Genomic DNA, 20,237 nt, shown 5'->3' on the forward strand with positions numbered 1-20,237 from the left:
TCAAAACTTTCTTTGCTGAGATCCCCTTTGCTCCCTCCCAAGAAGGACAGAGAGCACCAGAAACAAGACGTTTGCAGGTGACCCTTGATGCCCAGCCGAGCTACTTCCTGGGACCAGGGGAGAAGTAAAGGCTGAGATCAAGGGTGATCTGCAGTGTGCAGCCCTCTTCACAGCAGCTGAGGCTCCCAGGTGCAGGACTCCCTCCGCAGTTACGCCTGATTTGAAATGCAGCTGATTAGTTGCTGCTGAAACTGGGGAAGCCTCCAACATCTCCATCTCAATTTTCGAAGGCAAAATTCAGCAGAAAAATGAATGGAGGCCAAATTCAAATTTTACAACCACAACAAACTTTTACTTAGTTCTTTAAAAACAAGGTAGAACTCTCCACCAATTCCTTTAAAATAGCTCCTCTGTGACCAGAGTCACCACATCTTAAAGCAGACCCATGGGGCTGGGGCTGGACATGGTTAAGCAGAACCCAGGTTCCTACCTGTCTCCCCCACGTGTTTCCAAGGTGAAGCTGGCTGAGCACGAATTCACGGATTTGGATTCACACTGACAGATCTGGAGTGCCGAGTGAGGCAGCAGAGCTCCTACCTCTGAAGGTTGCCATCACTTCAGAGAGACAGGGACGTGAAGGACGGGGCTGGGTCTCTCTCCTTGTGTGCACACCTAGCTCTCCTCCTGCTGACCATGGGATCTGATGACCAGTAGTGACCCCAGAGGAGTCAGAACAGGAACAGCTTTATGTTATTTATTTATATATTTTTTGGTATCAGAGATTTAACCCAGGGGTGACTAACCATGGGGCCACATCCCAAGCCCTTTATATCTTTTAATAATATAAATATATTATTTTGAGACAGGGACTCACTAAATTGCTGAGTCTGGTTTTGAACTCATGATTCTCCTGCCTCGGCCTCCCAAGTCACTGAGATTTTGTTGATTTTTTAAAAAATGAACATTTTGGAACATAAACGATATGGAAATAATTTACCTAGGCTTGTGGGAGTCATGTTAAAATCATGTTAAAGGTTTTTGCATCTGTGTTCATGAAGGGTATGGTATTGTTTCTAAATTAACTTTGTCAGGCTTGCTGGTTTTAAAAAAAATGAGTTGGAGAGTACCCATCCTCCTCCGTTTTCTGGAAGGTTTGTACAAGCTTAGTGTTGTTTCTTCCCTTAGGATTATTAGATAAAAGTCACCAATGGAATTATCTGGCCTCTTAAGAAGGATTTCCTAGGAGGCAGAATAATGCCCCCTAAGATATCCATTCCCTAATCCCTGGAGACTCTGGTTATATTACTTCCCATGGCAAAAAGATCTCTGAAGATTTGATTAAGGGTACAGACCTTGAGAGGAGGGTTTTTTTTGGATTATCCAGGCCCAATCTTGTAAAATGAGTCTTTAAATTCAGAGAGCCCTTCTGAGCTGGGTGAGGGAGATGCAGGTGTGCGAAGGAATCTCCCTGCTGCTGACCCTGAGATGTTGGTGCAATGACCCCGACCACCTAGGCCTCGGGTGCCAAGAGCAGGGCCCAGCCCCCAGCCAGCAAGGAGAAGAGACCACAGTGACACCAAAATTGCGTGGACTGAGTTCGGTGAGCACTCAGATGAGGAGCACAAGACGGGAAAGGAATCCCCTGGGAATTGTCTTCCCTTCATGAACGGTTGGGAAATTGCTTAATTTCCAAATACTTGGGTCTTTTCTAGATATCCTGTTGCTATTGATTTGTATTTTTTTTTTCCACTTTTGATCAGATAACATTATCTAGCTGACTTCAATCTTCTAAGATTGAGACATCACATGTTCTTGAAAATCGAGCCTCTGAAGCACCAGGTGTGGTGTTTTACCATCCTCAGTCAGTTCCTGGCAGTTGAGGAGGATTTGCAGCTCATCTGTGGCCATGCTGACTCAGTGGACAGACAAGAGAGATGACAGGTACAGAGAGACCCAGGTGGGGCTCACACTGAGAAATGGCTATGTCATATACCTGTATGTTTGTGGGTGTATGATGAGACCATTTAAATGTCCCCTCTCCGCAGGTCTCAGGTGTGCAGTACCTTCTTACCCAGTCTGTGTCACCGACTTCTGAACACACTCCTTCCCCCACGGCAACCACGCCCCCTCACACCCCACCCCCACTTCACCTCCACTTCCTGCTCCTAACTGCCATTCTCCCCTCTGCTTCTGTGACTTGGGCTTTTGTAGATGTCACATGAGAGGAGAGCACCCTCAATTTCATTTTCCTTGCCCTGCTTATAGATGAAGGTCCTCCAGGGTTCGTTTGTGTTGCTGCAAATGACAAAATGTCCTTCTTTTTCAAAGCTGGGCAGAACTCCACATGTCCACCTGCTGCATCTTTATCTGCCCATCCATGGGGGGCCCTGGGATAACTCCATGTCTTCATGACTCTCAGCAATGCTGCAGCAGACCCAGCCAGCAGCTGTCTCTCCTGCTGATCCCATGTCCTCTGCACACAGGCCCAGCTGCAGGATTGCTGGACCCCAGGGTAGTTCCCACTGCAGTGAGCAGGTTGTCCTTCCTCCACATCCTCTCTGTGCTATCTTCTGCTTTCTTGGACTGCTGGGACCCATGGACTGGCCTGAGGGGATAGTTCATTGTCATTCTAATTTGCATCTCCCCAATGACTCCTGATATTCAGCATTTGTTTTGGTTTTTCTTGAATGCCTGGTGGCCATTTGTGGGTCTCCTTTTAAGAACTGTTTATCCAGGTCCTTTGCGCATTTTTGTGGCTTTTGAAGTTCAGATTATATCCTGCACATTGCAAGGGATATAGTTCCGAACCTTTCTAATTTTCTGAATTGTAGGGAGATGCTATATTTTGCTATTTTCATCCGAAAAGCACAAATATACTTCCACAGCTCTGAGCTCTGCCCTCTTGCTCTGCGAGCCAGGAGGAGTGGGCTTCTGCAGGACAGCTAGTGAGCCCACGCTGCCATGACGGTGGCTGACTCTCAGGAGAAGAGCCACAGGGACTGGAGACATTCTCTGCGCCTCTTCCCTCTTCCCCAGGCCGGCTGCCTTCAGCATCTCTCCCACGAGCCTTCTCTTATTTCTTTTGTCACCTGTGTGAAGACCAATCCCAGAGGCCTTTTCTTGGCCCCTCCAGAGTCTGAACTCCTTCTGATGTCCCCCGCCAGCTCCTCTCTACTTGCCCTCCTCCTGCGGCTGGGTGGCTTGTCCCCAGAATCTCCAACAGGCTCTCCACCCTGGTTCCCTGAGATCTGCCAGGCTCTGCAGTCCCTAGTCAGTCACCTGTGAGTGCTTCTCAGAAGCTGCCAGGGGATTTTCTTATCCTCCACCACCCCCTCTTGGTCTTATTTCTCCTGTGTCTCCCTGGATTACATAAGGTGTCTTGTTTCTAAACCAAATCCCCTGTTCCTGATGGTTTCCCTTCCCCAGGGAGCCCTGACTGAATGGAATAAGTACCCCTGAGTTCCTGACAATCTGAGCAGTGACCTGAACAGTGCATGCTTCATGCCTTCTGTCAGGGCCAGCGCAGAATCCCCCTTCATAGTGCTTCCCCTTGTTCCTAGTGCCAGTAGGTCTGCTTTGCTCTCTGGAGCACCCCAAAAGATCAGATGTGGGTCTCCCAGGAGACCCATCCTCTGAAACCACATCAAGGAGGTGCTGCCCTGACTACCCACCCCTGACTTGTCAGAGGTAGAAGGTCCAGCCGCAGCCAGTGCTGCCCCTGGAGGGCATGTGAGTGTCTGCCCAGCTCAGTGACCCTCTTTGATCTGCCTGCCACCACTTACCCCCCCAAATCCGTGGATTTTCTCTACCAGCAGCAAATGCCAGGCGGGACCACCAGGGGGCGCTGCAGAACCATCGGCACCTGACAGCTGGGGCTTTCTCAAGAAAATTGCAGACCTTGGCTCCAGGCATCAGAAGAACAAGGTGTGTGGGAGTTTCCATTTGAAGCTCAATATGTTTTAACAGATTATGGGAGAGTTTTGAGGAGAGTTAAAAGCAATGTGGGCCTGACTGTGAAGCTCTTGTAGTCCCCTGGCTTCTCTGCACCTGAGAAAGGTGGATGACCACAGCTAGTCCTGGGTAAGCTGCAAGTGTCCCCTCCTCCTGGGAACCTGCAGGATTTATGATTAATCCTAAGTGACTCCAGTGGATTTGAATGCTGGTCAAGGTTGGCCAGAGCAACATGGACAAATTACATTGTAACAGTGCTATGTTGCATCTTAGTGGTGGGTGAGTTTGAATTGAATTATTTCCTATTAAATATTCAACATTTAGGTCTTATGAGCAATGACTCTAAAATTAAGAAAAAATGAAATCAAAGGTTTGGGGTGGAGAGGGCCAGCTTTGTAGGATGGCTGAACCTCCTGCAGCTCAAGACGAAGATGTTGGAATTGGTCTCAGAGGACCATTTCTTTGGCTGGTGGTCATGAGGACCAACTGGGAGTAACTGTTCCTACTCCCATTTAGACATTGCCTTGTGGCTATCTATCTTTTCTGCCACAGAGACCCATCTCTCTTAGCTCTCCCATGTTTTCACCGTGGATCTCACTCCCCAGAAGCCTGTGGTCAGACACCACTTCTTCAAAGGGAACACAGAGAATTTATCCAGTCTTGCTTTTCTGGATGCAGGGTATTTTGTAGGGAGCAATAAATGTGGATGCTTGGGCATTTCTGTGAGGATGGGTTACACCGTGGTACAGTAACAAGCAAGTCTGAAATCACATTGGCTTAAAACATGTGCTCATTGACTGAGAACCCCAGGTGAAAAAGTAGCCACCACCTTGACTAAGGCCAGCCACTGCCCACCCTCTCCAAATATGGGGTTCACTGAGAGGCACATCTTAAATAGCCAGTGTTAACTATCTGCATGAGACACTCTGGTCTCGTGTTCTGGAAGGATGGAGCTGAGTGCTCACAACTGCTGCCTCCTGAGAAGCAGGGAAGGCCTTGGGTAAGATGTTCAGATAATGGTAGTTTGGAGAATATGATGATGTATAAGTAGCAGAACAGGGCAATGGGTTAGGGGGCCATTACTCCAGGAATGATCACTGACCACAGCAGCAAAGTGCTCAAGAGCCCCACCCCATCTATGAGTCAGAATCAGTGTTTTAGCAAGCTCCCTAGGGAGTGGGTGCACACCGTAAGATCTGAGGATTGTGAAGCCAAAGTACATGAGCATGAACCCCAGCTCTGTGACCTTGGGCCACTGAGCTAAATTCTGAATCAATTATATGATCTTAAATGGGCTTAATGACAGCAGTAGTGCCACAGGATTGTGGTGAGAGTGAAATGAGTCATCACCTGGCCATGTCTTCTAAACGGTGTCTGTCACAGGGTAGGGTTCTGCAAGTGTGAGATGGTGGTGGTGAGGAGTGGGGTGGTGGTGGTGGTAGTGATGGCGCTACTGTTGCTGCTGCTGATGACAATGATGGTGATGATGAGGGTGATGGGCAGAGCACTCCTCTGTTCCCTACCCAGGCCCATCATGGTGATGGTGTTGATGAGGGTGAAGCTGGGGGAGATGATGATGGTGAGATTATGACAATGGTGGCAGTGGTGTTGGTGGAGAGGATGGTGGTGTGACTATGATCATGGCCATATGACAATGGTGGTGGCTATGGTTATGGTGATGATGATGGTGTTGGTGGTGTTGGTGGTGATGGTGCAATTATGATGATGGCAGTGATAGGACAATGGTGGTGGCGATGATGGTGCTGATGCAGCAAATACAGTTAAGGCACTGTGAGTCACAAGGCATAGGAAGGTGCCCTTTGCCAACCTTGAACCCTAATGGAAGAATGAAATCTATTTTGTGGGTCTTAACCATAACGATGAGAGAAGTTGGGCATCCACCAGTATTGCACGGGAAGTGGGATAAGGGCCAACTGTGGGCATTTGAGCAATTGTCTAAACTTGTTCTCACAGGCCAGTCTCTGACATTCTGTATCTGTCCTTGGGCAGCTGTGCCCATGTCCCTTCAGGGAAGATTAAATTCTACACAGGCTGAGTTTAGGGAGGGGTACCAGAGCAGCATGAGGGGCTGGGGACCTTTCTGAAACATTAAGCAGCTATTACAAAAATGAGGTCTAAATAAGTTACCGAGACATCTAGTGTAGAAGCCAGATACACTGAGCACATACAGGAACACAGTGAGGCTAGTGAGTGATCATCAATATGGACTTTGAGGCCAATAGCCAATCCCAGCTCTATCACTTCCTCTCTGGGTGATCTTGACATCAGTTTTCTTGTCTGAAAACTGGATAGAAGAAGAGCACGTGTTCAGAGACGGTTAACAGAATTACTTCTTAATTAGCAAGTACCTAATAAATGCTAATTGTTACTGGCATCCTCACCATCACTATTAGACAAAATGAACAAAAGATGGAATATATAAATCTCAGATTCCCCATTAGCAAATGGGTTAATAATGTAGGATTGGTGGTATTTATTCAATTTATTCATTGTTTTCCACCCAGCCCACATGAAATAGGAGAATGTGCAAGTAAAGGAATAAGAGTGGACAGTGACAGTCCCTACAAACAGTCCCTCACTGGTTTCTATTCTTGGATAGTGTGAACATTAGAATACCTACTGTGTGCAGTGCACAGGGAAGAGAGGTATGTCCTGTATTCCACTCCCCTCCCCAGCCATACCAAGGTCCTAGGGTCTGCTCAAAGAGAGAAAAGACATCGCTACAGTTCACACCAATGCAAAACCCAATTGGGTGCTGGGTTGGGTTGGTGGCCATGACCTGGTTGTGCTGTTTCTGAGGGCTGAATTTAGATGCTGTTGATGCTGTGTTCCACCAATAAAACTCCTTGGTTTCCTGAACTTTACTCATGCTCCCCAAGGCTGCTTACCACCCCAGCCTTCCCCCGCCCATGAAGGGCACCCTCAGAGACACAGTGGCTCAGTCCTCTACTTCTTGTCCCAGGAGCCTGCTGACAATCAGCAAGCCCTGCAGTCCCTGTGACCTTCACCACTCTGCCCTCTACCCAGATCCAAGTCCCAGGACTCCTGGATGCCCTCAGGAGCGCTTTCTTGGCCTCTGGGCTTCCTCTGCCTCCTGGTACAGGCGATGTGCTTCAAGCAACCTTAGCAGACCTTCTGGGAGGAGAGCAAGGCCCTCCAGCCCCTGGCCCCCAGCCTTTGCCCTGCTGGTTCTCAGTGTGAGAAGCTCACCCTCCCTTCACCTGCAATCCCTAAAGGTGCACCACAAATACACTCTCCCCTTAGCCTGATCCACATTATTCAGAACACACATCATTGTCTTTGGGGATGAATTGACTTATACATTTCTTGAGAGTCTATCTCCTCAATCAGAATGCAGGATCTATAAATGCAGGGCCTGTGTTTTTGTTCAAGCTGGAATCTGGGCTGACAAATGGGTAAGAAAATGACAAATGCTTGTTGAATGAATGAATGAACTGTCAAAGGGCAAAACTAATGTTCCCCACTAGAGCTGCTACCAGGAGAAATGAGACAGTGTCCAGAGCAACGCCAGCCCAGACTTAGAACTTCCTTTTGTGTTCCATTCTTTGCTTTTACCTTTAGTAGGAAGTAGCAGAGTCAGACCTTGCTGTTGAATTTGTAGGATGACCGTCGCTGTTTTATGAGGCCAACATATAGCCCTCATTTCCATGTGTTCAGTAATTTATTATGTATAGGTCTTATTATGTGTAAGGAATTCCTGAGCCAAATTAGCAAGTTCTGTCTTTCATTTTATGCAATATTAGCAATTTGGAATTTAAGCACAAACTAAAAAAAAAAAAAAATGATCTGAAATTGCCTCTTTGACTTAGGAAGGAACCCAACACATGTGGAAGCAACAGATTTCCTTTTCCCAATAACTCTCCTCTCCTATAAATCATGCTAATTGTCTCCATGTGCCCACAGCCCTCGGGGAGGTTTGCAATAGCCTTTGAGGAGATTAGTGGTCTCTGAGGTTCTTTATGAAATTCAGAAAAGCATCTGGAAATAATTTAAGAAATTAATGATTTTGAGGCTAAATAATACATGACTTAAAAAAAATAAACACAGGAAACTCTATTAGCCCATGAACCTCTAGGTTCGCACCTCCATTCCTGTGGATTTACCTAACCAAGATAAATGACCATGTCATCCCTCAGATTTGCTGGATCTGTATTTTGTTTGATTGATTTTTAGAAGGTAAATTAAATGAGGTCCCACAGTTAGACTTGCAGAGGGGGAGCTCCCTGTTTCCTAGGTCTACTTCTGCATGGATGAGAAAGACAGTCTCTAGGATGCTGGGAGGCCTTGGCCCAGTGTGCAGGGCTTTGTTACAAAGCAGAATGGCCACACAGTCAGGTGGGCTTACCAGATTGAAGGTCATCTTCCCTTTTTTTTTTTTTTTAAATTTCCCCTTCATTTTGAGTGGCTACTTAGTGTGTTGTGGTGGGTTCAATTTCCTCTTGTTTTGTTTATTTGCAGGGTGGAGTCCTTAATCCAGGGACCACATCTGGCTTTGCATAAGAAGAGCAATGTTCTGTGCTAAAAGGAAAGTGCCAGTACAGGGGAGGGGCAGCTGTTGGTCTGCAAGGGAGAGCAGGGGAGCTGAGGCCCCAATCCAGGGCTTTTATTTTTTTTTGTTCCTATTATAGGATAGAAGGGAGAGAGGATGAAGCAGATTCCAATCCCATGGTCAGAAATAATGGGAGATGCTGTATTTCTCCCTTATGGTGGGAGGCTAGGAACATTTAAATGAAAAATATTTATTCTCCAATGACTTCCAGGCTTAAAAAGAAGAAGAGGAAGAAGAAAAGGTGCCTTCCATTTTAGGAGCCCGTCTACTTTATGACTTCTCCCCACTAGCTGGGCACATATTTGAGCAATTACCAGTATAATCCACTTAAAAAGTTAAGTCCCTACTCCCCAGGCCTATGAGAACTGACCTTTTGGGCATGGCAGGATCCCCAAGCTAAAAGAGAAACAATGAAGCATCATATGCTGCAGCCTGGGGCATAGAATATCCAGCGGCCCCCCCCCCCGCCCCCCCCCCCCCACAGCAGGGAGAGGCTCCAGATCTAGGGGTGCTCCAAAGACCTGGCTCCATCACAGATTTCTCCTTGTGTGAGACTCATATTCCCTTGAAGCTGAGTTGAGGGACCTTTCTCCTTTATCAGTCAAGGACTTTTTTCTTTCATTTCAAAATTCTTTCCTCGAGGGCGGGCGAAACATAACCCAGTCGTCCTTCCTTCTGAGGTTGGTCTGAACTCACCTAGGGTGAGAGTCAGGAGCCCAGGGCAGGTGGGGACCACTGGACTGGGGTGCTGTAGCTGGTGCAGGACTGGGCCAGGTTTCCAGTCTCAGAACCCATCGCCTTTCGCCCGAAGCCGCAGAGTCCAGAACGCGGCAGAGACTGCTCCAGGGTCCCGCCACATGCGTGAGGGGAGCGCTGGGAAAACCTGAGAGGATGGAGAACAGGTCAGGAAGCGGTGGCGAGAAAAACCCTTCCAGATCCGTATCCGAAGAGAAACTGCTCTTGCAGGACAAGCCTGGGGCACGCGTGTGTGGCGGCGGCGAGCTGGGTTTTGTTTTGTTCCCCCCTCCACCAACAGTTAATAAAAAACACTTGCGCGAACCCAATGGCATGAAAGGATATGCAGTGAAAAATGAGTCTTTCTTTCGACCCTTCCTCCAGTCCCCTTTCTGAGACTGCTGGTGCCTTGTGTTCTCCACGCACCATGCTACACCTACGCGCATCTGTGTCCATGGGAGTTCCTGCCCTTCACGTTGCTTTCCCTACTAAATAATGCGTCTGGGGGATCCTCCTCGGCAGCAGCACGTGACTTTTAAATCCAGATGGCTCCAGATCTCAGAGCTAAAGCCAGGAAAGATTTGAAGTTGACATTGGGGTGTGACGACCACTGGGCCGGCAGTGAGCACAGGAGGCGGCCACCGGAGGGTTCAGCTCCATCCTGCGTGCAGGATGCCTGGGCACGACACTGCACGAAGGCACGAACACGGTGTTTCGCGGTGCTTGCGTCGCCAGGTGCCCTCTTCTCCTCTCGCTTTCCCCGCCTCCAGGGTCCTCCCCAACCGCTGGCGCGCTCCAGGTCCCCGGCCCCTCCATTCATCAAGGGTCGTGGGCGGAATGGGGGCGGGGTGGCGGGCGGGACCGGGGGGCGGGCCCGCCGGGCAACAGCGTCGGCGGCTATGGCGGCTCTTGTAGAAAAGTTGTCCCGACCGGAGCTCCAGCAGCGGCGGAAGCCGAAGCGCCCCCGCGTGAACTCCGAGAAGCAGCCGAACGGACGCCGCGGCTGCCGGGGTGGCCCGGGGCATGGAGCAGCTGGCGGGGCCTCGGGCGGGCGCTGCGCCCGGGGCTGGCAGCGGGCGGCGAGAGCGGCCGGGAGCAGGATGCGCTCCGAGGGCGAGGCCCCTGGGCCGGCGGCGCCGCTGTGCGGGGCGCTGAGCCTGGTGTTGAGCGCGCTGCTGGGCAAAGGTAAGGCCAGGCGGGAGTCGACCGCACCGGCTATCGCGAAGTTTCAGGGGGCCCCATTGAAGGCTGGACGAGGGGAGCCTAAACATGGGGGTGCAGTGGGGACATTGACAAGGGCGCCGGTCCCATCAGGAGCCCTCCGCAGAGCGCCGAGCAGCCCCTTCCCTAGAAGGGTGGATCCAATTGTGCTCCAGGGCTGGGACTAGATAGGTACAGAAGCTCGAAACCCAGTACTCTAGACCACCCCAGACCCAGTGCTGCCTCCGGGGTGAGGAGGGGCACTTTCAGCGCGTCCCAGATTCCTGAGTTCCGCGGGAACCAGCCTCCAGCTACAGCAGTCACATTGTTGAGCTGGGTTGCTTGAGAGGGGAGCCCAGTCCTTTGAGCTCCTTCCTCCTAGCCGTGTGAGCCCCATCCCCAGGTCAGACAGAGGTACTGGGGATCCAATCCCTCTCTGCAACCCCTCTCCGCAAACGCTGGGTCCCTAGAACCCACGGTGGCTCACCCAAGGACTGGTACTAGTCGCGCAGCTCACCCAGACACCAGCTTGGCAGAAACCTGGGACTCTCTCCAGGCACCCCAAATTAGGCCTGGTATGGCTTGGGAGCATGTGTGGGGATGAGTGCGCTTCTAGCTTGAGTTGACTCCCAGTAGCTCTCTCCCTGGAGGACTTTCACCTCTGCCCCTTCCTCCTTGGGGCTATAGGGATGAGGACTGCCACAGGTCTTTGAGATTTGTGCAAGTGAGCCAAGGTAGGGCTGCTGAAGGGCTCACAAAAGGTAGCTGTTGCTGGAATCACGACCATATTATTATACGCATATTGGGGACCATGGCCTTGCAGGGCGGTGAGAGATGGTCCTAAGCCCAGCTGCAAGAGGAGCTGGCCCTGCGGGGACAGTGACTGCGCCCACAGCAGCTGAGGGGTCCTGGGGTGCGGTCTGGGAGTGGGGACAGGATTCCATGGACTTCCTGCTGCCCGTGCTCTGGTGAGGGTCTCGGGTCCATTTGGTTAGCTGTGGTGTGCATGCACAATTGTGTCCTGTGCCTTCGCTTCTTACACCATAGGTGTGGCTACAAGAATTGTCAATTAGAGATTATTTGTGCGTAATTATAAAAAATGAAATTCACACTTACTTGGCTGGCACTTGTTTCTGAGTGAGTACTTCTGATATCCTTGGAATCATTTTCCCTGCAAAATTTTATTCTCTCTCCGACCTGTGTAGTGAGTTCTCTCCTTTATGTACCCTAGGGATTGAGAAGTTGCTGCTTTCAAGGAGAGAAGACAGGTGATGTCCACCCCAGCTGTCAGGGGAGTTAGCAAAGTCAGTGACAGTGAGTCCCAGCTACTCTCTGATGGGGCGATTTCTCCTCTTCTGCAGTATGCACGCGTTCTTTGATTAATGATCTTCGTATAGGTGTGTTCAGACCTTCACACTTGCAGGTGGCTGGCTTCCTAGAGCTGTCCCAAGGCTCTATGTAGAAGATCCTCTCTTCTCTCTGTAAAACACTTCTTTCTTTCTCAGCAAAGTTTGTGCGCTCAGCAGTGGGGTGAGAGTTTGCTCCTGAACAAATGGGGTGGAGGAGACCACAGTCTGTGTCAGAGAAGCAGAAACTTCATTTTGAGCCTCTGTTCTGCCAGTTCCTGGGTAAGTTGGTCAGAAGTCTTTGGTTGTTAGCAGCAGAAACACCAGAGGGCCACCTAGAAAGGAAGTCCTCAGGGATGGGGAGCTCACTATCACACTGCAGGCTGGAGGGCTAGGTTTCCTGAGAGGAGAGCCTGCCTGCTCGGGGTCACTCATGCCTGCCTTCTGCAGGGCACCCTGACTGGATATGGGGCTTCAGTCATTTTATTCACTTTTATGCTCAGTTTGTAGATTCCAGAGAGAAGGAAGCTCACAACCTTGCTGAACCTTGGAAGCATCTGGAGAATTAAAACAAAACAAAACACCAGTCCTCAGACCTGCCCCAACGTGGTTGAGGGGGGATCTTGGTAGCAGAGCACGGAGTAGGTGAAGGGAGGATGGATCACTTTTGATCCTTTTAAAGATCTGCGAGTGCTTCTAAGGTACAGTCAGGGGTGTGACCAGGTTGCATAGGTCCTCCTCTATCTAGAAGGGGCAGCTTGATGGACAGTCCCCCCCCCCCTTATTTTCTATCAGAGGAAAGAAGAGAAGTGCTCTTACCCAAGAGGCTGGGTGGTTGCTGGAGGCAAAGCCCAGGACACCTTCCCGCTGCCCCAGGCCTGCTGGACAGTGGGGACTGTGGTGGGGGGCAGCTCTGCTGAGCCCCAGGTGCCCTTCGGTCAGGTGAGGCAGCTCACAGTGAGCGGGTGGGCTCATGCTCCTGGTGCAGTGTGTGGGTCTTCCAGGGCTGTGGCGCCTGGCAGGGACCACAACAGGGCAGCTTCATGCAACAGCGAGGCCCAGGCTCCAGACTCGGCAAGCCATGTGTCTCCCAGGGGGATCCGCACTGCCTCCTCCAGCTCCGGGGCTCCAGGGGCCTTTGGCATCTGGCTGCATCTCCCCAGCCAGTCTTCTCCACATGTCCCTCCTCTCTTTCTTATAAGGACACCTGTCATTGGATGTGAGACCTGCTCTCCTCCAGCTGATCCTTTTGAGATCCCAAACTTAATGACACCTGCCAGGACCTGCTGTCTCAGTAAGATGCATCCACAGGTTCAGAGAAGACATATCAGGGCCCTTTCCAACCAGTGCACACAGTAGGACTCGGCAGGGGAAGAAGAGCACACCATCAACACAGTGAAGCCGCAGATGTTTACAGCTAACCAACGTCACCAACTAACTGAACAGCGCTCTGGGCGAGGCCAGAACAGCGGACGCTGGGTTGTTACAAGGCGGTCAGTGCAGGCCCACGCAGAGCCCGGGAGTCTCTTCTGCTGCAACAGCAGGCACTGCTGGGCCTGGCCTCGAGGTGGTGCTCTGGACACTGTCCCCAACACCCCTCCCCTGGGCTCCCAGAGCCATCCCAAACACCAGGGCAGCTCTGAGTCTCTTGGGGTAGCTCTCTTTGTCCAGTTCTGCATCTTTCTTGCATCTTTCTTGCTCAGCTGGTGGCTGTGGCCCTTCACTGTGGTTTGTTTCCGCTGCTCCCTCACTGTCCCAGACGCTGTAGAAATGTGGATGTTACCCCACCCACTTGGGCACATGGAGAATCACTAGCAAATGTTTGAGGCACCAGGGATTCTTGCATTCTCAAAATAAAGGACGCTTTACCCTCTTCAAGACATGTGCACGCACACACACACACACACACACACACACACATACACAAAGCTAACAGCTTCTGGTTTTATCAGCGAAAACCAGAAGCTGTTAGCTTTGTGTATGTGTGTGTGTGTGTGTGTGTGTGTGCGTGCACATGTCTTGAAGATGATTTCAAGAACAAACAAACAAAATAGCAAAAACAAAAAACCTCACGGTGTAACAAAGAAACAAAACCCGGAAGTCTCACCCCTGTAAACTGGATCAGCACTGCCAATGGGAATTTGTTTCCACTGGAAACAGTGAGGTTGTGTTTGAGGCACCGGGGACAGCTTTCCCCGTCCTTGCCTGATAGAAATGTTCTTGGAAGGTGCACCAAATTTAGTCTTTTCGTCTTGAGTCCTTTAGTTGAAAATGCTAAAAGAACCTACCTTAAGCAAACCATATCAAAGCCAAGATGAAAAACAAAATGTTTTAGCATGGTGTAACTGAGACATCCATGTGGGCTTCAGGCATAGTTGGATCCAGGAATCATGCAATGTCACTGGATGATGTTCCTCTCCTCTCCCAGCTTCTCTGTCCTCTGTACTGGCTTCATTTTGAGGTCTTCATCAGTATTACCAGTAGCTGGCCCCACTCTTACATTCTTTCCGTGCTCCCCTCCTAGCGTCCCCACCCTGGGTGAGGGCAGGGCCCATAGAGTGATGGGAACCTGCCTAGGTCAGTCAGGACACGCTCGAGGGAAGCTCCGTGGTTTGCAGTGCAGACTCTCTGATGCCTCCTGCAGTGAACAGGGCTTGAAGAGGGCAGCGAGTCAGGAGGGCCAGCTTGCCCACATCCCACCAGGAACACACCAGGGTGGCCCTCCTTGGGCGTGGCCTGCTCAGCAGGGATTCTCTTCCTTGGCCTGGCTGTCCTTTGGGAAGCACCTGTCCTGAGACATGGACAGGAGGTGTCTTGGTGCCTGTGACATCCTGAGGAGCACCTGGAGCCAGATGCATGGTGGTGACCAGATCGCAGAATGTGCTGGAAGTCTAGATGGTGCGTCAGCTTTTGTCTTTGCTACTGTGAAGTGAAGCCCTCTCCAGGGAAGCCGACCGTGATGACACCAGAAATCCACTATGTTAAAACGACTCTCAGAAGATGGCTCAGGTTGTTTTCTGACCACTGAGAGACCACGGCCTGCAGTTTCAAACCCTGCTCCTGAGGAGGCGCCTTCCAAGCCAAGCACTGAGCAACGTGGAGGGGGTTCCTGGGGCGTGACAGGTGAGAGCTGAGAGGCCGGGAGGGCCTGGGCGCTCAGGAGTGGACAGGAGCATGGAGGATTCGGGGGGCAGCAAGGATGGGTTCCAAAGTGCCTGCAGTCTTGTAGGGCTAGAGGAGTTGGGTCTCCTTCTGTGAACGGTGGGGGTTCACTGGAGGGCTTTGGCACTGCAGTGGCAGGCCCTGGTTTACGCTGAGCAGTGGGCATGAGATGGCCAGCCACTGTGTGGCAGAGAGTTGGTAGGTTGGAGGCCATTGCGAAGGTCCAGGCAGGATATAATGGCTCCCACCTGGAAGGGGGGTCACTGCTGAGATGGAGAGGTCCAGGGGTCACTTTCAGCCCGAAGCCCTGGGCTGGCCTCTCAGGTCACCCTGTGAGGAAATCACCTGAGGGTTCTGGGCTGCACCGTGGATTAGAAGTCTGGATACTCAGCTGCGTTTACTGCCATCAGAGGCCCCTGGAAAGTGGCCTTCAGGACTAGGGAATGCTCGGCCCCAGGAAGGTTTCTGAGCGTCAATCACTTGACCTCAGCTACAGTTTTGGGACATGTCATTTTGCAGAGCTGACTCTGTGGCTGTTGTGATGTATTGTCTATCACCGTGGAGATGGATCATGCTTATGTGCTAACAGGCAGAGTGTGGGGACAGCTGCGGGTGGCCGTCAGCCCAGCTCTGCTGTTGAGGAAGCGCAGGGTTCTCAGGGAGCAGCTGCCTGCTCTCCATGGTCCCAGGATCCAGCCCCCTCAGGTCCTGCCTGTGATCCCGCGGCTCCCTGAGAAGCTGTTACTCCAGGGCCTCGTGACTAGGAGGCAGTTGTGCCTGCAGGACGAGAGCAGGGGAGAGCAGGGCCACCTCCCCAGGAGAGCCTCGGCTGCCTGTGCTCTACAGGAACAGGCACAGCCTCCCTCGGCCCTCCAGGAATCTCCACCCCTGTTGCCTTGGTCTGAAGGACCCACAAGAAATGCGGGTCTGATGGAGGCCACTTGGCTGGGGTGGGGGGATCTTATGTTTTGATTAGTCGTTAGCTGACCCTGTGGGGTTAAGCACATTTCATTTTGTCCTATGTCACATTTTCATTTTGTCTATGAAAATTCACATTCTGCTAAAAGTAAACCTTGTGATCATTGAGCAAACCCTTTTAAATACGCTAGTTGCTCATCACTCATGGAGTCAGGACACCAGCAAGAGAGAAAACAAGCACCATGAAGGGCACCGTGAAGCCTCCTGGGCTGTGACAAGCAGGTCTGGGCATAGCTTCCTGGACTCCAGGTGCCCCGGGCAGGCCCTCTGCAGGGGTGGTGGGTGGTCTGGGATCCTCCAGCAGAGGCCACTGGGACACAGGGCATGGCCTGGAGGGCAGGGGCTTCCCCCCATTTCCTGCACTCTCTCCACATGGCTCCCAGCAGCACACAAAGTCTCCCAGGTGCCACTGTCCAGGAACCAGCTCTGGCCACCTTGTGCAGCATCCCGAGGGCCCAGCCATACTTCCTGTGAAGGCCGGGCCTCAGCCTGGGCAGGGAGGGTGCCCTTGCCCCTGGAGACTCTTCTCTGCCCCAGGGGTGGACCTGCTCCTTCCATTTGTGACTCTTGTATTACTTAAAGTCTTAAAAAAAATCCCAGTTGTCACCCACCTCTGATTGGCTAGCGATTCTTATCCTAGGCTCTTCCTGTTCTTTTCTTGCCCACACCCCACATCCAACACAGTTCAGCCTGGGGCTTTGCTCTGCATTGTCCTTACTCTGGGATCCAGGGTGACAGGATGGTCATCACCAGCACGGCAGAGAACAGAGGGCACAATGACTTGCATTCTTGGATCCTCTGGTTCAAAGTGAGTGCATCTGCCCACTCATCTTCTGTGGCCAGGTCCCCTCACCTGGCCACACCTACAAAGTGGGCAAAGAAGGCCAACCACTCTCTGCAGCTGGTGGGCAAGTCAGTTATCTAGTGCTTTCCTTATAAACCCTTGGGGAAAAAAAATCTGTTTTACAGAGGAGGAAGCTGAAGCACTTGGGCTAGTCTTAACTAACACACGGAGGCAGTTTATCATGTTCTCTGCTGTGTACTATTTCACACTGTGTGTATGTACCGTGCCCACTGAGCTGTGCCCTGCATGTGGACATTCAGAAGGTTTCCACCTTCTCTATGGGACACAGTGCTCCAATGAGTACCCATGAGCAGTGGCCTGGGTAGAATTGTTGAGCAGCACCAGGCCTCAGTCAGAGACTCCTTATTGCCTTTTTTCTTCTTAATAAAGTAAATATAGAACCAACCTCATTACTTTATTACAGGAATTGTATCGGGTACCACAAGAAGCCCTTCTCCCAATGCCGGGAACATAGCTGAGCTTTCCAATGTAGCGGCTACTGTTAGTATTATTATTGTCATTAGTGGAGCTGGGATGCAGTGGAGCTGGGGATGCAGTGGAGCTGTTACTGGTCCGTGGCACCAGGGCTGGAGTGTGGGCTCTGGCTCTCTCTGTCCCTTTGTGCACTCTGTGGGTCCTTCTCCTGATCCAATGGGGCTTTGGGTTCCCAGCATGGGAGCCGTGGCTGCCACCTTCCCTTCTGAAAGGAGGTGCCTGGGGCCAGTGCGTCTTCCTCCCCTCCCTACCTCTGAGTCCTCTCCAGGGTTCACTGGGCCCTTGAGACTGGAGCTAACAGAGCTGCCGTTGAGAGACCCTGGCCATCTGAGTGACAAGAAGGGGGAAGAAGGACCATCTGGAGCACTCAGGGCCACTGGGGCCTAGGCCTGAGGATTCCTCTGTGGTAACGACATGTGGGACCATCTCATCCTGAGAGAGCCCGCACTGCTCTCAAGGTGCTGAGGCCTCCTGGGCTTGCTCTACTGACCGTGTTCCTATCCTGCCAGGTCCTTTCCCACTGGCACGACTGTCACAGTGGCCACGTCTACTTGGTACATAGCCTTGCGCTCCTCCCAACCCAGGGCGAGGCACGAGCCTGTTCCCAGAACAGTATTGCCTCAGTGTTCAGAACATGCAGTGGGTTCCAGTGTGTGTACAAGGTTCTGCAACCATCAGTGCTAATTCTAGAACGTTCACATCTGTCCCTCCACACAGACCGTACCACCCAGCGACCTCCATGCCCTTCATCCTCCATTCCCTTCACGTCCCACCTGTTCCGGACATTTCACACACATGGAATCGGCAGACGTGTGTCCGAGCTTCTTTCTCTAAACATAATGTTTTAAGGTCCGTCCCTATTGTGGTCTGTCAGTTCATCCTTCTCATGACTCAGTGGCGTTCCATTGGACAGGCCAGCTTTTGGGCAGCCCGTGATGGGATCTCCTTAGGCACCTGGCACTTGCCTTTACTCTGGGCACATGCACAGCTCTTGGATGAGCATGGCCATACTTATGCATTCCCAGGAACATGTCGCAGTCTTCCAAAGCCCTGTGGTCATCTCCTTGCCCATCTCTCCCCTTTAAGCTATTTAATGAGGTGCTCTCAAGGCCTCAGAGAGCTGTGCAGGTGAACGGTCGCCTGTAATTGCTTTTGACATACGTCTCCAGGGAGAAGATGAGCCCAGAGCCAGGCCACATACAGCCTTGCCAGTGGGGTGCTCCAGGGAACCCACAGACAAGGTGTGTACTGTGGGTGCTTTGGGAATATGGGTGGGAAAGGTCTCTGGTGGGGTTCTCCTCCCTGTGGTGCCCACACTGCTGGTTTTTACTGGGTAGGTGGCATCATGCTTCAAAGCCATCGCAGAGCTGGAGAGTGGGGGAGTAGCCTCAAGTTAAAATGCCACCAAGGTCTCTGTGTTTGACCAGGACCTGGCCCTCTATTTCTTGTATAAATGCTCTCCCAGTCGTAAAAGTGTTTGGAGCATCTCCAGAGTCCAGAAAACGTTATTTTGACAGTGTTTGCCAGTTTCCTTGTGACTTTTATGGAGAAGAGAGTTTTCTGATGGCCTCACTGTGACTTTGCCCTTGGTGTTGCCTTCATGGGATGGAAGGGCCTTCCACAGAGGAGTGTAGAGATGCTCTCTAGGCATCAGACCTGGGGCTTCCACAGATGGAGCAGAAAAGACTTGTTCTGTTTTTGATGCTGGATATTTAGCAGTTTCCGTGACCAGATCATTGTTTTGATGTAATATTGGATGTGGTAATTGCTCTCTCGGTGTGCCGACTGTACATAGGTACCTGCTTTAGGATTTTAGAGAGGCTTAACTTATTTACATTATTTTGAAATTATCTTTTCAAGACCCCATCCCAAGCTGGGTGTGGTGGCGCACACCTGCAATCCCTGTGGCTCAGGAGGCTGAGGCAGGAGGATCACAAGTTCAAAGCCAGCCTCAGCAATTTAATGAGATTGGAGGCAACCTTGTGAAACTCTCTGTCTCAAAATAAAAAAATAAAAAGAAAGAGTTGGGGATGTGACTCAGTGGTTAAGCACCTCTGGTTGGAATTCCTTGCACCAAAAAAAGAAAAAAAAAATTCCACACCGAGGAAAGAACACATGTCAAAACATACCACCCTGTTGGATTGGGCCACCACCTTTACCACATATTCCTTATAAATTTGATATTTTCTCTTGAAAATTAGCTATTATTTGCAGGTTTGATATCACTGCAAAGCAAATCATGTATAAAATGGTACTAAAACTCGAACTATCTTGGGAAGGTTGTTGGGGAAGCACAGAGGATGATTATTTGCATGCCAGTCATTTAGAACAACACCTGTCTCCTAGTAGCTCAGTCTCAGTGGCCGCTGTGGCTGTCATTCAAGACCCGCCCCCTCTCTTGCCCCTCTCCTGGTTTGGAATGGAGAGTGGGGGGCCAACTGAGGACATGGAGTATGGGACCTGCCTAGTTCATGGGCTGAGGCAGGGATTGGGGAGAGGAGTGATGGCGACGGCCTGCTGGACCCTCCTGGGGGAGCTGAGCCGATGCTGTGGACTTCCACTGCTGAGCTGAGTTGTGCAGCCATAGCCGGCTGTCTGCATGGCCTTCTTCTCCATCCTGGTGTGGAAGTGGCTTCTCCACCGTGGTCCCTGCGTGAGCCTTGAGGTGGCTCTTTAGCTCATTCATTGAGTGAACATTCTGAGCTCCACTGTAGCAGCTGCATGGAGGGCTGTGCTCATGGCACCTTCCGCCCCGAGGTGGGCACAGATGGCCTGTTCAATGTGCATAAGCTCCCTGTGGAGTAGGGGCTTGTTTGTCCCTGTTTGCAGACCAGGGAACCTCTGCATGGGAGGTTACGTGGGGCAGAAGCTGCCCAGACTGTGAGAAGGCTGGACTGTGCAGGGAACAGAGAGAAGGGGACAGGAGAAGGACGGG

At 51.3% G+C, this 20,237-nt stretch overlaps 1 pseudogene across 1 annotated transcript in view; it reads left to right on the forward strand.

The window, feature by feature from the left end:
• Positions 1-1,341: 1,341 nt before the first annotated feature.
• Positions 1,342-20,237, forward strand: part of LOC101962254 (transmembrane protein 132B-like) — a 62,738-nt pseudogene continuing 43,842 nt past the window's right edge. Inside the window, exons 1-4 of the transcript XR_013434903.1 lie at positions 1,342-1,600; positions 1,761-1,941; positions 3,813-3,924; positions 8,452-10,012. The product of XR_013434903.1 is annotated as a transmembrane protein 132B-like (transcript). The remainder of the gene's footprint in view (positions 1,601-1,760; positions 1,942-3,812; positions 3,925-8,451; positions 10,013-20,237) is intronic.

This window comes from Ictidomys tridecemlineatus, chromosome 2, assembly GCF_052094955.1.
Source record: "Ictidomys tridecemlineatus isolate mIctTri1 chromosome 2, mIctTri1.hap1, whole genome shotgun sequence".
NCBI classification, from domain to species: domain Eukaryota; kingdom Metazoa; phylum Chordata; class Mammalia; order Rodentia; family Sciuridae; genus Ictidomys; species Ictidomys tridecemlineatus.